This window comes from Ceratotherium simum, chromosome 6, assembly GCF_057802395.1.
Source record: "Ceratotherium simum simum isolate JZ-2026a chromosome 6, ASM5780239v1, whole genome shotgun sequence".
NCBI lineage: Eukaryota > Metazoa > Chordata > Mammalia > Perissodactyla > Rhinocerotidae > Ceratotherium > Ceratotherium simum.
The window spans coordinates 58,719,495-58,739,772 of record NC_141905.1 but is presented as its reverse complement, the minus strand read 5'-3'; positions in this window follow the sequence as shown (position 1 = coordinate 58,739,772).

The window sequence follows — 20,278 nt, the reverse complement described above, 5'->3', positions numbered from 1 at the left end:
CCTCCAGAAGGTTGGATGAACAGTGTCAAGTATTACACAAAGTTCAAGAGCAACTGGAGAGGCAGGAACTACATTACTGAATCTTTACAGAGCGCAATTTGTAGGAGTACAAGAAGAGCTAGTGAACAGAAAAAGCAAGAGAGAGAAATCCACACAAAGACACCCCCCCAGTCAGGATGTTTGGGCTGCAAAAAGATTATTGCACTAACATGGGTTTGAGCAATAAAGACATTTAATTAACATAAGAAGAAGTCTGGGAGGTGGGAGCTCCAGTATTAGCTCAGTGGCTCAGCAAAGTCCCCAAGAACCCAGGCTTTTTCCATCCTTTCTCTACAACATCGTAAGCACATTGGTTTCTCATCCTTTAGACTTATTGCCTAGTAGTTGCAAGACGGCTGCTGCAGCTCCAAACATCGTGTTCTCATACATAAACATCCACGGCAGGAAGGAAGGGAGGGGGAGAGCCTACTTCTTTTTCTCAGGGAGATAAATCTTCAAGAAGATTTCCCAGAAGCCTCCTAGAATATTTCCCCTTATACAGTAGTTCCCCATTATCCACAGTTTTGTTTTCTGTGGTTTCAGTTACCCATAGTCAACCATTGTCTGAAAATATTAAATGGAAAATTCCAGAAGTAAACAATTCATAAGTTTTAAGTTGCACACCATTCTGAGTACTGTGAATCAACCCTTTGTCCAGCGTATCCACGCTGTATATGCTACCCACCCGTTAGTCACTTAGTAGCTGTCTCGGTTATCAGATCGACTGTCGCAGTATCATGGTGCTTGTGTTCAAGTCACCCTTATTTTACTTAATAACGGCCCCAAAGCGCAAGAGTGGAGATGCTGGCAATTCGGACATGCCAAAGAGAAGCCGTTACGCACTTCCTTTAAGTGAAAAGGTGAAAGTTCTCAACTTAATAAGGAAAGAAAAGAAATTGTATGCTGAGGTTGCTAAGATCTATGGTAATAACGAATCTTCTATCCATGAAATTATGAGGAAGGAAAAAGAAATTCATGCTAGTTCTGCTGTCGCATCTCAAACATGTATGTATAGGAAAAAACATAGTATGTATAGGGTTCGGTACTATCCTCAGTTTCAGGCATCCACTGAGGGTCTTGGAATGTATCCCCTGCAGATAAGGGGAGACTACTGTATCTCATTGGCCAGAACTGGGTCACATGGACACTTCTAGCTGCAAGGGAAGCCAGGAGAGTATCTAACATTTTCAGACTCTACAGGGGGAGGGAGGCAAGGAAGAAAAGGTTGAAAATAGCCAGAGGTTGAATATGCAACCAACGCTGTCTGCCACACTATTCATTTACGAAATCTAGAAATTGCAAATAGAGGGATGCTGAAGATGACAGGAAGGCAGGGAAGGAGTAGGATCATAAAGGAGAGAGAAAAGGACCGGGTGTGAGAGAGGAAATTTGTATCCTTCTCTGCCGTAGACAAGAAAGGAAGAGGTGGGGATGGAAACAGGTTCTGAAGAGAAAAGAGTAACTAACCTCAACCTCAGCAAAGCCAAAAATGGCTGCTTTGGGGAATGCACTAAGGGGGAACACAACGAGATACACCCTCCAGATCAGCAAAAATTACAAAGACTCACAAAGCTGGCATTGGGCAGCTGTGGAGCAACGCAAACAGTTCTGTCCCATGGCTGGGAGTGTCAGCAGGCACAGCCACTTTGGAAAATAATTTAGCATGATCCCGTATAATCCTAGCAATTCTACTCCTGGATTTATACCATTGCATATGTGTGTTCCATTATGAACAGGAATGTTCATAGCAGCACTGTTTGTAAAAGAAAAACACTGAAAACAACCCAACTACCCTTAGACCAGAGAATGAATAATTAAATCATGATCTATTCCTTCAATGGAATACTATATAGCAGTAACACCACACACGAATTTCAGAAAAATAACGTTGAATAAAAAGGGCAAATAGCAGAAGAATATATACAGCGTGGTTCGATTTATATAAAGTTCCAAAACATGCAAAAGCTAAGACAACGTTACTTAGGTATATAAACATAAGTGGCAAACTATAAAGAAAAGCAAAAAAAGATACACTCAAAATTCAAGAAAATGGTGGCTGTAGGGAAGGGAAGGAACCACCCAAGGAGGCTGCCGATGAAGGCAACCTTCTCATTCTTTGACTGAGGGGTGAGTTTCTTATTCTTCATACTTCACACATACTCCAGAAATATTCTTTTTGTACCTGCTGATAATTAATTTAAACTATTTAAAGATAAGAAAGAAGAGAATCAAGGTGAGAGGAAGGCCCTCCCATCACGTCACCATTTGGAAACTGCCGAGCTCAGAAAACTGGGCTGATTATGGCTGAAGTCTGACCAGCTCTGTCTGGCATCAGGTGGAATGGAGGGAGCCCCACATGTGGGAGGGGAAGGATTGAGGACAGGGGTAGGATGGAGAGAGAGCCAAGGCAATGGGACGTTTTTCCTTGAGGAAGTAGGAGGGAAAATAAGAATAAGAATTGCTCCCTATCTGGAGGGCTTGCCCTGTGCCAGGAAAACTGGCATTTTCGTAGATCTCATCGAAGCCTCCTGACAAGCTAATGAAGGGGAATTACTTTCTCCATTCCACCAAAGAGAAGACAGAGGCTTAATTGTTACGTTACTTGCTCAGGCCACACGATGAGTCCGTGGGAAAGCCGGACACTTGCAATAATGCATAAACTCCTCCGGGTCTTGGCCGCCTCCCCCTCCAGCCCCAGCTCACACCACACTGATCATCCACCCATCCCTCCTCTCAACCAGGTCTTTCCTGCCTGGAGATTTGCACATACTGTCCCCTCTCCCAGAAACCTACCTCCCCACATCTTTCCCTGACAAGGTGCTTCCCACCTTCAGGTCCCAGCTTCAATGCCCCTGCTCAGAGGCCCTGCTGGACTACCCACTCCAGATAGTCCCTCATATTCTCCTTCCCTGAACTCTGCCTGTGGCCTCCTGGTGCTTCACCTACTCACATGCATCTGTTGCTTTGCTTGTTTATTCTCTCCCATGCACTAGCACATAAGCTCCTTGAGGGCAGGGACCATATGCCTCCTGTTTGCCATAGTATCCCCGTGCCTAGCTCTAGGTCTGGCGTGTAGCAGATGCTTAATCACTGTTTGTTGAATGAATAAAAGGTTGGACCAGAGTGGCTGAGAGGGGAGACATGGAGATGGATGCAAACCCACGTCCCTGTTCAGAGAGGCCTCTGTCCACACTCCGTGCCCTGAAGGGCGTTTGGGAAGCCCCCTTTGCCTTCAGACTGGTATCTGGGCAGCCCTGGGTATCCAGGAAGGGAGGAGGGAAGACCTTTGAGAGGGGTCTGTTATGGGCAGCCTGGGCACAACTCTGCCCGGTGGGGACCCTCCCTTCCTCTATCTGCTCCTAATGAGATCTTTCCTGACTGCGGCTTTGCGTTCTTGGCAACCACTGTTCTAGAAAGATATCCTGAAATTGGAGGATGCTCAGACATGAAATACCCGAAACAATGCAGGAACATGGGAAATGGAATAATTATAACAGATGAAAAGACCCACAGTCTGGGCTTTGCCAAGTTAAGCAGAATAGGATAATTACCTGCAAGAGTCTAAGGGTGTGAAGCCCTCCATGGGAGGAGAAGCATCAAGGACGACATGAGAGGGTATAGTTAAGTGAAGTGGAATCAGATGAATCCCTGTGAATTTTAGGCTTAGTGGCAGGAAGTGTTTCCTCCCCGTGAAAGCTCTGAGGTTGGGCAACAGTTTCTTAATGGGAGGACTAAAGTGCCACCCCTAATGGCATTTAAGCCCATCTTTAGCCAAGCCTGGGAGACTCTACAAGTATGGTGGCCTCATTCTAGAAGGCTGGGTCAGGTGTTAGGGGGGAAGAGGTAACTGATGGCAGTGTGGTGTAATGGTTACTTGCATAGGCTCTGTGGTCAGAGAGAGCCAGATTCCAGTCACAGTGTCCTGGCTGGTGGGGTGCAGTGGAGAGAGCACTGGATGAGGAGTCAGGAAACCCAAGTTTGAATCCCAGCTCAGTGTCTTACTAGCTGTGTGACATTTGACACGTCATGGTCCCTCTCTGGACCTCAGGTTCTCCATCATTTAAAAGAGAAGGGTGGGCCTCATGACTCTCAGGGCTCTCCCAGACCTGACACCCTGAGATTTGCAAATTATCCTCTCTCATGGCTACTCATATATGTCTGGATTTCTCTCACTCATTAGGGTCATTTTACATACAAGACAGCAGGAAATTGGAATGCTCAAGAGGTCTCTGTGAAATTGAAGTCACCGAGTGTCAGAAGGATCCACCCAACACAATGAGCAGGGATTCCCTCATGGGCTCCAGGGTGGCCCACCTCATCAGGGACCCTGCCTGGTCGGGCAGAAAGAGCAAGCTGGAATGACCAGGTGGTGGTGGTCTCCTCTGCCCCCATGGCTTCAGTTCTGCATAGAGACCCCCAGCCAGATAGAAACTGGGCCCCAGAGGGAGGAGCCCATGCCTCACGCCCAGGACGAGTTCCAGGGGACGGCTGGCTCCCGCATTGCTGGGATGGCTGGACAGTGCCCGCGACTCAGCACTCTGCAGGAAGAGGACAGACCCAGCTTCCCGTAGCAGCAGGAGCGCTCCTGTTTGTTGAGGCCTCACTCTGTGCCAGGCCCCACTCTGAGGGCCTCATATACATCATCTTGCTTAATCCTCACAGCCACCCTAAGAGGAAGGTGGTACCTTTGCTATACCCATTTTTCAGATGGGCAAGAAACTTGGTCAAGGTGCCACAGCTAGGTAATAAAGTCAGGATCCCAACACTGGTCTGTCTGATATGAGATCTTGTCCTCTTTCCAGTGAGTCTGCACTCCCCTGGTGGGAATTCAGAGACTAAAGCCCAGCCTATTCCAAAATCCCAGCCCTGCCAGCCTGCAATTCCATTAGCCACATCTCGGAATTAAAGTATTGCATCTCCTGAAGGTCCCAGAGGGGACACAATAACGGGAAATGTACCAGACTGTCAGCCACTCCGACAGGCCAGAAGCAAATGGGACATGGAGCCAACAAGGTTTGATAGGGGCTGGGACTGGATCTACTGGGAGAGGAGGGGATCTTAGAGACCTCCTCAAGGAGGAGGAGCCTGGCCCAGTGGAGTGACTGAGTGACTGTGGTACCTTCCTCCCAGGCTCAGACAACCCAGTGATCTAGAAAGAGCGAGGATGCACAAGGCCAGGGAGAGCCCTCAGAATGGGGTTCCAGCTGGATGGGGAGGGCTGCAGCTGGGGCCCTGCTCCCAGGATCCAAGTCAGGCCACGCAGGCTCCGCAGCTCCCAGGCCCGGGCTGTTTTGGGAACTGGGGAAATTCCTCAGGAATGAAATGGCACACAGACTGCCAGCTACCCACCCCCAGGCTCACTGAGTTCCCTGGCAGGGAGGGAGCCCCAGAGCAAGCAGAGGGAGCTGTGTTTTGAAATACGCGAGGAAGCCTGCAGAGAGGGACGAGGCTGTGGGCTAGAAGGCTGCAGCTCCTGGGCTCCTGTTGAAGAGACAGGAGCAAAGAAGCAAGGCCAGCTTGGAGGCCCCTGGTCACAGTAGGGGAAGGCTGGTCCAACCTACCCTCCATGCTCCAGAGAAAATAGTATAAAAATAACAACACATATTACTGAGCACCAATTCTGAGCTAGATGCTGGAGATACAGCAGGACACAAAACAGACAAAAAGCCCTGCCCTCATGGAGCTTACATTCAATGGGAGTGACAAGCAATAAGCAATACAAATACACAGTATGCTACAAGGTGATAAATGCAGAGGAGGGATATAAAGGAGGGAAGGGAGATGAGGAGTGCCGGCATAGGGGAGGGGAGGCAGTTTGCAATTTTAGATAGCTTGGCCAGAGACCTCACTAAAACATTTGAGTAAAGACCTGAAGGAGGTAAGGAGTGAGCCATGTCGATAGCTGAGGAGGAGCAGTCCAGTAAAAAGACACAGCAAGGGCAAAGGCCCTGAGGCAGGAGTTCAACGCATGTTGACCTGGCATGTTCAACGCATAGCAAAGAGGCCACTGTGGCTAGAGCAGAGTGAAAGGGGAGCAGCACTGGACACATGGGAGAGAGGTTAGGGGAAGGTCAGGTCAGGTAGGGGCTGGAAGACTAGTACAAGGACTGTGGCTTTGACTGTGAGTGAGATGGGAGCCCCTGAAGCTTTTAAGCAGGGGTCGGACATGATCTGCCTCTTGTTTTAACAGAATCCCTCTTGCCGCTGTGTTAAGAATAGACCAAAGGGGAACTAAGAAGCCCAGTTATTATTATTATTAGCATCATCATCAACAACAACTACAATAGCAACAACCAGTTATCAAACCTGCACCAGGCTCAGGGCCACCCCTTTTATTTTCATGATCTGGTTTAAATCTCATCACAGAGAGAGGGCCTTCTTCTTCCCATTTTACAGCTGAGGAAACTGAGGCTCAGCCAAAGTCACATAGACACACCCCCTCCCAATGCGGCCCCACTCTCTTGTCCAGCCCTGACTCTCACACCCCGACTTCTCACCTGCCTCATCCTCCAGCCCCAGAGAGCTACCCCCCATTTCCCCAACTCCAAGCATCCTTCCCTGCCTCTGAGTTGCTTTCATCTGCTGTCCCGCCTGCCTAGAACTGTCTTCTCCCACAACGAACTGCCATGGAAATTCCAGCTCATCCTTTGAGAGACAACTCGAGCTCTGCCTCTTCGGAGGGCCCTCCCTGATTGCCTGCAGCCTCGTGGCTCATGCCCTCCTCCCCGGAATAGGAGGCATTGCAATAACGCTGCAGCTGACCTCCTGAGCCAGGGGCCAGCGCTTACTCACCTCCATTTCGCCAACAGTCAATTTGGCAACCAGATAGGCCTCAGGTTCAAATCCTGCAGACATTGAATTTTTCAAATTTCTAGTATATTTCAAATTTCTCCAGTGCAATTTTATCCTAACTCATATGTGTTCTCTTATGTGCACATACCCTGACCTGGACAGATGTAGGCAGAACCTTGGGCGATGGGTGCCATCACGCTCTAAGAGAATGACACTCCTGATGAGGAGGTGCACGATGCAGAGGGAGCCCTGTGTGCTTCAGAATCAGCCAGACTTGAGTTCGAATTCTGCTCTGCCTCTCACCAGCTGTGTGGCTGTGAGCACGTTATTTAACCTGGGCCTTGCTGTTGTCATCTGTACACCAGGGCAAATGACAGCCTCTCGCGTGGGCTTTGTGAGAGTGGGAAACAGTGGAAATGCAATGCCTGGCCATAAGCGTGCCCTCTGGGGCGGCATTAATGTCTCCTTGCTCACCCCCATGGCTAACCCAGGTCTGTCTTCAGAAGTGTCGTGTACATTAACACTCGCCACTGTGCTCTTGGGAGGCCTCAAACTCCTTGGGAGCTTTTGTAATAATTAACCCTGAATCCCCCTTCTGGCCCCAGGCCTCCCTCTGTGTAGGAGGTCCCTCACCTCGCAGCCCGTCTGCACTGCCTATGTCCACATGCTCACTCCTTCCCTCCCCACCAACTATCCTGGCTCCATTGCTCAAGGCCTTCCTGCCTGATTGGCTAAGCCAGCCACACTTCCAGCGGATGCTGGGAAATAAAATAGGAGGGAGCAGGGAAGCAAGAAGGAGGCGGGACTCCGCAGCAACGAAACAGGTTGGAACAACGCTTGATGCCAGAAACTAGGCAAATATCCCAGCTTCCGGTCTTTTGAGGTATTGTAACCTGTCAGGTCAGGGAGGACTTGAAAGTCCAACTCCCTCACTTTACAAATGAGAGGCCCAGAGAGGGTAAGGGACTAGTTCAAAGCCACACAGCAAGCGAGGAGGAGCAGGGAGTCTGATCAGGGCTGCAGACTTGCTGTGCCACGCTCTTCCTACTGTACCAGGCTCCCCCTGGTCAGGGGCTGAGCTTGAATTGGACTAGCACCCAGAGCTGAGTGTCTTGTTGAAGGCCCTCTGGTTTGTTTCCCTCAAAAGATACCAAAACTCTTTCAGCACATAATCCCAAAAAGCATGATGCCTGACACTGTTTCCTGGTGGCCTCTGAGGAATCCATTTGTCCAGGTTCTGTGGCAGCTGCCAAGACAATTGATTCAGCTTCATAGTCATGGTCTCCTGAGGTTGCCATGTGATCGTCATCTATTGTCACTATGTCAGTGGTTGCAAAGTGCTCAAAACCTTAATGGCAGGACACATTCAGGGTAGGGGAAGCCGGGGTATATGTACCTGCAGCCTTCTGGGGTCAGCACCACAGAATCATGAAACTGTAGGGCTGACATGGAGCCATATAGCTCAGAGACTGCTGGCCCCCACTCCTGGAAGTCCCACTCAGTAGGTATTATTAACAAACTCCTCCAGGGATCCTGATGCCCTGCCACATTGGGAACCACAGCCCTTCACTCAGTGAGGAATCCCTTCCTCCATATCCTTACATGCATTCAGGGACAGGGAGCTCACTACCTCAAGAGCTAGAAATGTTCTAGCAGTGAGAGCACAGGAGATGCCACGCTGAAATCAGCTCCCCAGGTCCTAGTCAGCCTTCTGTGGCAACACAAGTCAAATATCTCTTCTTCCTCAGGGACAATAATTAGGCACACCCTTCAGATTCCCAGCCTCCCAGCTGCTGTCCTTGGGCTGGGGGCTCCCAGAGTCCCCTTGGCCCTGACTAGAGAGATTCTGTGTCCAGCACACGGGGCTCCAGATGTGGGTCACTGCTCCTCCTCCTGCCCCCCACCCCCACACCCGCCTTGCGAGTGGGGGAATGTCTAGCCACTCACCCACACTTACAATGTGCTAGACACAGACCAAAAATGTAACCGCGGGACAGGACCTTAGTACTTACCTAGTTCAACCCTCTCGTTTTACCAAAGAGGGCTCTGAGACCGAGAAGGAAAGCGACTTGTCCAGGGTCACCCAGCAAAGTTCAGCCCATACAGGCTCAGTTGCCCAGCCAGAAACCCCAAAGCACCCCACAGAAGGTGGGGTGCTGACAACCTAGCTGAGAGGAGGACTCCATGGGGCCCCAGAATTCTGCAGCGCCTAGCACCAGAAACCAACAACCCTCCCAGCATCCCCGGCACATGAGCAGAGTGGGGACTCTCTGCCCTGATGTCTAGGAAGCCCCAGGGCCCTTGCTGCCTGCCACCTGCTCACGGAGTGTGGGGGGCACAGAGGGGGACAGCCCACATCTGTCCTCCGGGTTATTTATAAAGTGTTCAGATGAGTCAGGCAGAGAGCTGCCCGGCATCCGCAGAGACCTCTCCCTCGGAAACGTTATAAATGATCCTGGGCTCTGGAATCCCACCCTGACCCTTAATAGCTCCTCGTGGAAAGGTTGAGGCAGGAAGCTGGACCAGCAGGGGTCTGCAGGGCGGTCACGATGCCCCCACTAGTGGTCTGAGCCCCGAGCAGGAAGATGAGCCCCAGAGGCTAGCCTTGCGGCGACAGATGGGGGAACCCCAGGCAGGGGAAGGAGGGCCTGGGCCAGGCACCCTCCCACACAGACTACATGCCCCTTCCCAGCCAGGGCAACTCCCCCTGCACCTTCCCAAACCAGACTAGCAGATGAGTCCAAGAAGACAGCTCCCACCCCGGAGCCCCCAAGTCCCCCAGGCGCTGGCTGCTCCCACCTCCATTCCTGTGTGTACTGCTCCCCACCTCCGCCAGCAGACCAGCTATTTATATCTCTCTGGAAAGGGAGCCGGAGCCTCCAGTTCTCCCTGCTTCCTGCTCCTGGCAGCACTCTAATTACTTCCTCAGCGGGTGCCGCCTGCCGCGGGCACCGTGGCCAGGGCCTCCATAAATAACTGCCCCTGTGCTCACACCCAGCTTTCCATGGAGGCCAGTCCAGATGCCCCGGGGGAGCGTGACCAGCCAGGGCCTGGCCCGCGAGAAGATGCACGTGCCCCTCTGAGCCTGCACTGAGGGCACCCGGGGGTCTTGGGAAGCCACCCTCTCCTCTGCAGCCTCAGCCACAACCCTGGAGGGGCCACGTGTGTGTTCAGCAAACCCGCTGTGTGCCTGGCACACTCCGCAGGAGTCGGGAGGGTCACGAGATGAAGAAGCCGCTGTCTGCCCTCCAGGGAGGCAAACTCATAAACAAGTCCTTATGAAACAAGGAGGGATAAAGTGCTCAACTAAGGTACGAGCTGTGCCCTGGGCCTGCAAACCCTCAGTTCTTCTTCCCGACTTCATTTTTCTTACTATAAAAGCAATTCATACTCATTTTATAAAAAATTTTTAAATGCAGAAAACAAAAGGAAAATTCAATACGTTATCCAGCCACCCAAGGACAGCCTTGGCCATACCTGAGGCACAGACTTTTTTTCAACAGGGCAAGCTCAGGCCTCAGATCTGAGGGTCCCAGGGACCCTCAGCTCAGCTCCAAGACAGTCACCGGAACAATCAAAATTCACAAAAAATAAATAAAGGGGCCGGCCTGGTGGTGTAGTGGTTATGTCCGGCGTGCTCTGCTTTGGCGGCCCGGGTTCACAGGTTCGGATCCCGGGTGTGGACCTGCACCACTCATCAAGCCATGCTGTGGCGTTGTCCCACATGCAAAATAGAGGAAGATGGGCACAGAAGTTAGCTCAGGGAGAATCTCCCTCAAAAGAAGAAAAAAAATTCACACACAAAAAAATAGAAAGATTTCAAAGCAAGATAATATGGATAGTATAACATGTTTACGTTTAAAAAAATTCAAAAACTATATAAATGCCTAGAAAATGTTTGGAAGGATACAGAGCAAAGGGTTCACACTGGTCAGCCACAGGGAAAGGGGTAGGATGGGGGTGGGGGAACAGATAAGAGAGCCTTTTTCTTCTAGAAATTTCTTTATTTGAATTGTTACAATAGGCATGTATTTATATATAATTTTTTAAACTTACTTTAAAACTTTTAAAAATTGCTCAATAAATAATTTCCAAATTTTCTACGGTGTTATATTATCTTTGCACTTAGAATAACATAATCTTAAAACTGAAGGAAGGTGCAGCCACTCTGGAAAACAGTGTGGCAGTTTCTCAAAAGTTAGACGTGGAGTCACGCCACCCTGAGGTACAGGCTCAGAATGGTTGAACACAGGGACTCAAGCAGATACTTGCTCACAGTGTTCATACAGCACCATCCACCATGGCCAAGAGGTAGAAACAACCCAAATGTCCATCAGTGGGTGAATAAACAAATTGTGATATGTACATACAATGGAATATTATTCAGCCATAAAAAGAGATTAAGTATTGATTCATGCTACAACTTGGATAAACCTCAAAACATTACATTAAATGAAAGAAGCCAGACACGAAAGGTCACACACTGTATGCTTCTTTTTATATGAAACAACTAGAACAGGCAAATCCATAGAGAGAGAAAGCAGATTAGTGGTTGCCAGGGGATGGGGGGAGGGGGGGAATGGGAAGTGATTGCTTTATAGGTACTGGTGTTCTTCTAGGGTGATGAAAAATTTTGAAACTAGAGAAAGGTGGCAGTTGTACAACATTGTGAATGCACTAAATGCCAAGAATTGTATGCTTTAAAATGGTTAATTGTATTGTGTGAATTTCACCTCAACCGAAAAAAAAAAAGACCACTGAAACTAAAAAAAATTCAGTCTCACTCAGCCCTCACACCTTCCCCCCAACCTTCCAGTTCCTGCCCCTCACCACCAGCACCGCCTTCCAGGGTCATGAAGGAGAATCCTCCCACTTGCCCCTTGGCAGGGCAGAGCCAAGGGCTCCAAGACAATGAAGAGGCAGAGGAGGGTCTGAGGGGAGAACAATGCTGAGTGGGGAGCGGAGGGCAGGGTCAGGAGTGGGGAGGGCAGAGAGTGGAGGCACGGCTGCAACTCTGCATCACACTGTCGCCAGGCCAGGTACCCCACCCGGGGCCCCAGGCCCGAGAACGTGGGTCCTTGGGCACCCTCAGGAAAGAATTCAAGCAAGAGCCACAGAATAAAGTACAAAAACAGCTTTATCAAGCTGTTTTATTAATAATTTATTAATTATTTATTAAGCAATTACGCAAGAATTAGGTAAGGGAAAGGGACAGGCTACAGAGAGCCTGGACTGTCTCGGAAAGCAGAGAGAGCAGACTTGAGCTGGGTCGAGGGGGATTCGTTATGGGATTCTAGAAGGGAAGTGAGCACCGCAGCTGGGGATTGGACCTCTGGACGCATGATCAGTTGGCTGATTGGTTCTGGAGCTGCATGTTCAGTTTGTGGTCTCTCTGCAAACCGAGTGGTTTGCGGCAGAGCTGGGTCGAGGGGGATTCGTTATGGGATTCTAGAAGGGAAGTGAGCACCGCAGCTGGGGATTGGCCCTCTGGACGCATGATCAGTTGGCTGATTGGTTCTGGAGCTGCATGTTCAGTTTGTGGTCTCTCTGCAAACCGAGTGGTTTGCGGCAGGCATGGACCGGCTGCTGACTTGTTCCACGTTACAGGATGTGTGGCTGACTTCAGGCAGATGTTGCTTCCTGTTTGCGCAGACTTGTTTCACCTAGGGCCTCACCTAGCCCACCTAGACGCCTGTCTCAATACGTCAGCACTTCATTAAGAACTGCCTCGGTCTCACAGAACCTCCGGACAACCACAAGAGGTCAGTACTATCATCCCATTCTTTAGAAGAGAAAACCAAGGTTCTGCGTGACAGGAGGCAGGCTGAGACCTCCTGACTCCAAGGGCTGGGCACTGTGGGTGGAGGGCAGTCCAGGGAACCTGGAGCAGCCCCCGAGGCTTCCCCTCACCACTGCTGCCCAGAGCCGGCTCCCTCCAGCTGCTGGTCCCCACTCCTCACCTGCTGGCCTCTGCTGAAGGCAGCTAAGGGGTGGGGACAGGGAAGAGGGAGGATGAGGGAGGTGCAGGGATGCCCTGCCTGGAGTGTGAGGCCGAGGGGCTTGTCCTACCTCTGCCCCCTGCTTCCCTTCCTCGGAGTCCAGATGTAACCCTCTGGCTGACCGAGGCCTTCCCTTTGCCTCTTCTCGTGGTTAGGGTCATGTTTAAGTCTTGGGCTCTAGTCTAGTCCATGTGGGTCCAAACCCTGAATCAATGGTTCAATGGTTCTGTGATGTTGGGCCTCCATTCCCTTAAATGTTAAATGGAGACGATATCAGTTCTAACCAGTCAAGACTAATCAATGAGAAAAGGCTCAAAAAGGAGTTAGCACAGTAACTGTCTTTTCTTTTTAGCCAGCATCCACTGGGATGACCAAAGCTTCTGGGGTTCATGGGACTGAGGCTCAGTCCGGGCCTGTCTCTCCTCCGGCAGCTGAGGCAAGCCCCCTTGTTACCGTAGGCCCCAGTAAACTCGCAGGTCTAAGAAGTGAGTGCTGGCGGGGCACGATTGCACTGTTGTTTCTGGGCCCCGGCTACTCTGGCCTGCCCTACTTGCCCTCCTCGGAGCCACTGTCTGGTCTCTCCTTTTCTCCCTTGAGAACCAAATAGTTTAAACCCAGCTGCCTGGATCTTTATAAGGATTCAGATAGTCCAATTTCTAACAATTAAGGTCCAATAACATCTGTATCAGGTTTTACACTCTGTGAAGCATTTTCCCAGATATTAACTCACTTGGTTCTTACCAAACTCCAATGAGACAAGGATCACTGTTTCCTATATCATAGATAGAGATGAGACATAGATATATAGACATAGATCACCCAGGTGATAGTCTTTGTCCTGAAATCTACTTTGTCTGATGTTAATACAGCCATTCCAGCTTTCTTCTGACTAACATGGTATATCTTTTTCCATCCTTTTACTTTGAACATATTTGTGTCTTTATATTTAAAGTGTGTTTCTTGGAAACAATCAACAAAATGAGAAGGCATCCTATGGAAGGGGAGAAAATATTTGCAAACCATTATCTGATAAGGGGCTCATAGGCTCATATCCAAAATCTATAACAATCTTGAAATGATGTTTAGACCATTTACCTTTAGCGTGATCATTGATATGGTTAGGCTTGATTGGGTCATCTTGCTATTTGTTTTCTGTTTGTTCCATCTGTTTTTTATTCCCGTTTCCCACCTTCTTTTGGACTGAGTATTTTTGATGATTCTATCTTGTCTCCTTCATTGGCTTATTAGCTCTAACCCTTTGCTATTTGAGTGGTTGCTTTGGTGTGTGTACCATACATCTTGACCTTATCACCATCTGCCTTCAAATAATACTGTACCACTTCACATGGAGTACAAGAAACTAACAATAGTATGCTTCCACATCTCCCCCTCACCCCGGCCTCAGTCCCCCTCCCTGGGCTGTGACCTAGAAGCTCTCACAAGGCAGTAAGCAGAGGTAACCACTGAGCTTTCTGGGTCACTAAACTTTGTGGCCTAATGTCCGGTGTCTTGAAAACCAGTGTTTCATGTATTTGGTCTGTTGGTTTGTTAATTGTTTCAGATGAAAGGGTAAATCCAGCCCCTGTCACTCCATCTTGGATGGAAGTAGAAGTCCCCAGTATGCATGTGAGGACACCAGGACTCAGGGCTAAGCCCCTTGCCCAAGGCCAGGTAGCCAGGAAGTGGCCAGATGGGACCGCAGCCCGATCTCCCCACACCCGGCTGGTTTTCTTCCCCGCCCCACTGCTCCTGCATAAACCAGCCTAAACCACCCGGAGGAAGCAGAACGAACTGCAGAGAACACAGCAGACTTTTGCCGCCACTGCAACAAGCTGCCACAGCACTGTCACTGGCTTTGGATCCAGTGGGACGATTATTTTTGCATAAAGCTACTTATTAAATAGCAACTTTCAGCATCTTGCAAGCCTCACCTTAAATGCCTCCTCTGCATCTTCAGGAGCCTCTGTTCCTGTGGTGTTTACCGTCTGTCTGCCAGGAGGTGAGGGTCTGCCAAGGACGCTGGAACTGGCTCCCCACGAAGTTACTCAGTAATCCACAATATGACGGGACTGATTGAACAGTCTCCCCCATTCACCCTTCCATGAGTATTTTCCGGTTGAGTCCCATGACCTAATGGAATTGTGGCAACTCGTGTGTGTGCATGCGCGCGCACTGATTGGAGGCGAGAAAGGGGTCCCCTCTTCTTATCACATTATTCAACTCACTTTAGGTCCAGGGACCTATTTAGCTTTAAGGAGAGGGAGAGAGAGAGTGGTACCTCTCCTTAAAATCACTTGGGGCAGCTGGCTCAGGCCAGACTCTGAGCAGAATCTGAGGGGAGAGGAGAAACTGGAATAGCCTTCACTCCTCCCCACCCTCTGTCCTGAGGGCACCAAGGAGCTGGGGCTCAATTCTTTCCGAAGGCTTCTCAGGCCCAGCTGACCCGAGAAATCTTTGTTTCAGAAATTAGTCTGAAAGCAACAGTACTGACTTTCATTCCTACCCACGGCTTGTCACATGTGGCTCTGTCATTCCTCAGCCGTGGGACATGTTAACGTGGCCAAGACTCGGGCTTCTCATGTAAACTGAGCATGCGAATATCCACCTCCCAGGGGTGGTTGTTAAATAACAAGCACGATGCACCTGGCACAGACTGGGAACTTGAATCTTAGGCTTTCTTTCCACTCTCCTCACATCGCATCCACTTTGCCGTAGGTTTTCGTGTATTATCCATAAAACGCTGTGTCGTGCTTGGTAGTCTGTTGCTCACAATGAAAACCGATGAAAGAAAAACCAGTAAACAGCACCCATTCTGCACCAAGTAGAGTTTCTCAAACTTTGCTACACGCTAGAATCCCCTGGGGAGCTTTTAAAAACCCCAACAGCAGGCTGCACCCCAGATCAATTAAATCAGAACCTCTGGGAGTGAGGCCCAAACAACAGGATTTGTAAAGCTCCCAGGTGCTTCCAGTGTGCAGCCAAGGTCGAGAACCAGTGGTCTCATCTGAGAGACAAGAATGCCCTCCTTTGCCTGCGATCCCAGCACATCTCGCAGGCTCCCTCAGGTGCAGCGACCAGGGGCACAGGACCGGGACCAGGCGGAGGCAAGAGAGACATTGCAGGAGGCACTCACTCTTTCTCGGGTACAGGGTGGCCACTTCCTCACATTTTGCTCCCCACACATTTCTCTCCTAAGGAGGCCCTCACTCTGGGGGTCATGCACACTTCACTTGCAAGACCCTGAGAATGAGCACCTCCTCACTCACTCCCCACAGACCCGTCCCTGCCCTGGCCACCCCGGATACACCTCCCCACCCCCATAGTTGAAGGCCCCAAAGGCCACTCCCTGCCCCCGACTCAGGAAAGCATTTTCTCTTTGAACAAATCACCAAATCCTCCTCCTTCCCTGCACAGAGCTATAGGTCCAGCCCACTGGCCAGAGCCCAGCATTTGTCAGGCCACCTGGATGGTGAAGGTGAAGGGGAGACAAGGTGGCCCTCACCTGCCAGCCAGCCACCATCCCACTCCCTGGAGCTGGCCCCCTGCCCTGGTGACAGTTCAAACATTCTGGGAAATGACAAGGTTGGCAAAGGCAAGCGTGCCCTTCCCTCCAGGTGCAGGCAGGGGCAGGAAGGCTGGGGTAGAGGTTTCTCATGCCCTTAGCCTGGTGGGGGCCTCGGCTGTGCCCAAGGGGGTGTTCAGAACAAGGCTCCATCAGGAGGCTGGAAGGTGGAGAGGAGTTCCCAGCCTTGCCCCAGAGAACAGGATTTTTCTGGCCCCACTGCCCTCTTAGTCCCAGTCTCCTCCTCTTTGTGGTTTCCAAATCTGAGTGAACTCACTGATTACCTGGGGAACTTTCCTCCAGATCCGCTGCAGCCAGGATGCGTTTTGAACCAGCATCCCCAGGTGATTTTGATCCAGGAGGTCAATACTTTGAGAACCATTTCTAGGGGCCTTGGTGCCATCACCTCAGCATCTCCTCTCCCACTCACCCCCCACACCCCAGCACACACTGTAAATCCTCCCTCGGGAAACCATCTGATGGACTCATTCACCCCGAGGGGTGGGAGACTGAGAAGACTTGGAGAGGGGCACACTCTAACAGGAGATCAAGACCCACTGCCTCCTCTGTGAAGCCTGCACTAACTCCTCCCATCCAAGTCATCTAAATGTCTATGGGATGAAGAGTGAAGAGGACTAGGCATGATGCCACAGGGAGTAGTGGGGACCGTGGCAAACTGGAGCGAGCATGCCCATCTAGGGGGTCAGGGAAGGGAGCAGCCACTTCTCCCCCCGCCAGCTGCTACCATGTAGGAACGCAGACCAGGGTTGCCACGTCTTCTGATTTGTCAAGAGAAGCCAGAAGTCAGATTTTTATGGGCAGTTTCCAATTTTTAAACTATGGGGGCCAAAGCAAGCATGTCTGAGCAAATCTGGCCTGAGGGGCATCCATTAGCAGCCTGGTCTAGACAGGGAGACCCTTGGGCTAAGATGCCTTATGTTCACCCAGCACGCTGCCTGGCTCACCCAGGGTGTTCCCAGTAAATGATGCTACATGAGCAAATAAGTGAAGACACAGTGTGGCAGGCAGGCGGAAAGGGACTCCCTGCCCCACCACACCCAAGGTTGGCCTCGTCAGCCAGCAGAGGCAGGGCCGTGTCTGAGAGCCCCATGCCCCCGCACTGTCACAGGAGGCCCGGGCTAATGCCTAACTCACTCACACCTGGTAATGGCCACGCCCACCATCCCTGGATGCTCCATGAGCATCTCCTGTGTTGCAGACCTCTCTTGGGTCTCCAGCTTTGTCTACTCCCTCCCTAAAGGCCCCCAGCCTCTCCTGCCTCCCACCAGTACCTGGACCAGCCCTCCAGGCCCTATTTCGAGAGCCTTCCAGCTTGTCCTCTTCTGAGGCCACTTCTCAGAAACCTTTGCTCAGGGTGCTCAGCCCCCAGCCCAGGCCCAGCCCCTCTGGGATCTGCAATGGCCAGAGCTTGTGAAGCCCCACAGCTGCCCCTGGGAGAGGGCGGAGGGAGGAGGGGCCCAGTCTGGGGGTCCGGGAGGTAGCCACGTGTCCTGGGACACCTCCTGCTACAGGAGGCGTATCTGAGGGTTCTGCCCATCTCAGGAGACAGAGCAGACCGTCAAGAGTGATGTGCCAGAAGGGAGGAGCTCGGCCCATCAGGGAGAGTGGCTGACAGGCTGCCTCAAATTGATCAGAAGAAGAAAAAGAGAAGTGAAGCGATTAGGGGAATAGTGTGAGGTACAGGGTGTATACGCCCCTTCACATGAAGTTCAGGGACAGCTGCTGAGTGGTGTGAGGACAAGCTGGGTTAACGGGGCGGAAGGTGGGTGCCGGGCAGGGGGAATGAGGGGCACTGACGGAAGGGGACCAGGAAGCCTTCTGGAGCGACGGAAATGTTCCATGCCTTGATCTGGATGGAGCTTACACAGGTGTGTGCATATGGAAAAACACATAAACTACACAGTACATTTAAAGATTTGTGGACTTTACTGCATATAAATTTTACCTCAACGATAAAAGAAAAAAAATAGAAACAGAAGAAAAGAGGGAAAAGGCCTCGCACAGGTACCCACAAATCAAGAAGCTGGAGACCTGGTACCAGCTCTTTAGGAAAACAAAAAGAGGCAAAAAGAACAATGAAGTGTAAGAACCTTGCTCCCAAATGAGCCATAGTCCTGATTTCTAACAAAGTTAGTCAGCCAGCAGGTGGCCAAGTTCAAGTGCAAATACGTAATTGAAAATTATGGAAGAAGCCTTGAAGGCAAGAAATAACTATGGCACTTAGAGCACCAGAGCTGTCTCCCTTTAGAGTTCTTTGGCCTCGGTCGGTCCGGCTCATCCTCACAGCAACCCTGGAGGGGGCTGTTACGTCTGCTGTTCAGAGCAGCATAAACAGAGGCCCAGGGAAGTTCAAGGACTTGCCCAAGGTCACACTGGCCATGCCAGGACTCAAATCTCAGCATTGGGCTACCAAGCCTGTGTCCTTGCCTGCAGAAGACACCACGCCCCTCCTAGGGAAAGCACTGCAGACATGTGGAATTCTTTGTCTACAACAAGAGCCAACTGCTAGGGACAGCCATTTTACCCACACTTGATTTGGGGAATAATTTTGCATGGGGCTAATGGTCAACCTTCTCTTCAGAAAAATCTCTGTTCTCCAGAGTCAGCAGTCTTCGAGGTATGTCGAGGTGAGAGCTGTCTCTGTCTCACTCACCCGTATCTTACAGACCTGGCGGAGTGCAACTCCATGAGACGTGTTGAAGGACATCTCTTCCATCTCACAGATGTTATAACAAACCCCAGAGAGGGCATCGATAGCTACCAAGGAGGGTGTGACGATGCAGGAGGTGTGCTACCCCTTCTCCAGAACCTGAGGGCTCCTCACACAGGCCTGGGGTGGACCCAACAACTTGAGCCAGCAGGTTGATGGTGACACAGGAAATTAGAAGGACTGTGGTTGACACTGTTAGTGCCTGCCCTAAAGCCATCTACCTCTCCTCCTCACCAAGACCCTGCCTTTGTTCTAGTCCCAGAAGATGAATCATGACTGGGCTAAGGCCAACCCAGTAATCTCATTTGCTTTTCCCAGATTCTCACTTGCCCAGTTTCCCCAGCAGTCAGGATACAGTTCTAGCCAATGAGACATAAAGACAAATTTGCCAAAAGGCTTCTTGCTTCCTGATAAAAGAGACAGACACTTACTGTTAGAAATTACCCCTTCCTCCTCCTTCCTACCTTGAATGTGGTTGCGTGAGGGCATGATGGCTGGAGCTGTGGCAGCCATCGTACCACCAAAGGGTAATAAGCTTAAGAAAAGCAAGCACAGTAAGGATGGCGGAGCAGAGAGATCAAAAGAGCCTGGGTCTTTGTCGACATTTTTGAGATGTTCGTCAACTCTGGATCAGATTTCTTATAGAGATAATTCAGTGTCATTATGGTTTTGGCCACTGTCTATTTGGGTCTTCTGTTACATGGATCCTATCTGACACAAAGGGCAGAGGCAGATAGACACAGGCTGCAGGATTTAAGTCACATGAATGAGACCAGATAAGAATCAGTGGCAGGCCAGTCAAAGACCTGGAGGGCAACAGGAGGCAAAGCGCAGTGGCATCACCAGGCCAAGGAATGATTTCTCAGCGTTTCCTGGGCTATCTGGGCTATCTGGCCTACCAACAGAAGCCTGAATCTGCTACACTGGCCCACCAGTGTCTCTCTCATTATGCCAGGTATCTCTCATCAGTGATTGCCCAAAGCTAGCCCAAAAAGCACTGTTGCCCTTCACAGCCACAAGTTTCAGGGATCTGGGGTTTTGACACATTGTAACCTTGGACAGAGGAGAGAAGCTAACCTGCTGGGCAGTGAGATCTCTTTTCATTTCAGCCCAATACTAAAAAATAGCTAGAGTCACTACAATTGCAGCCCATGC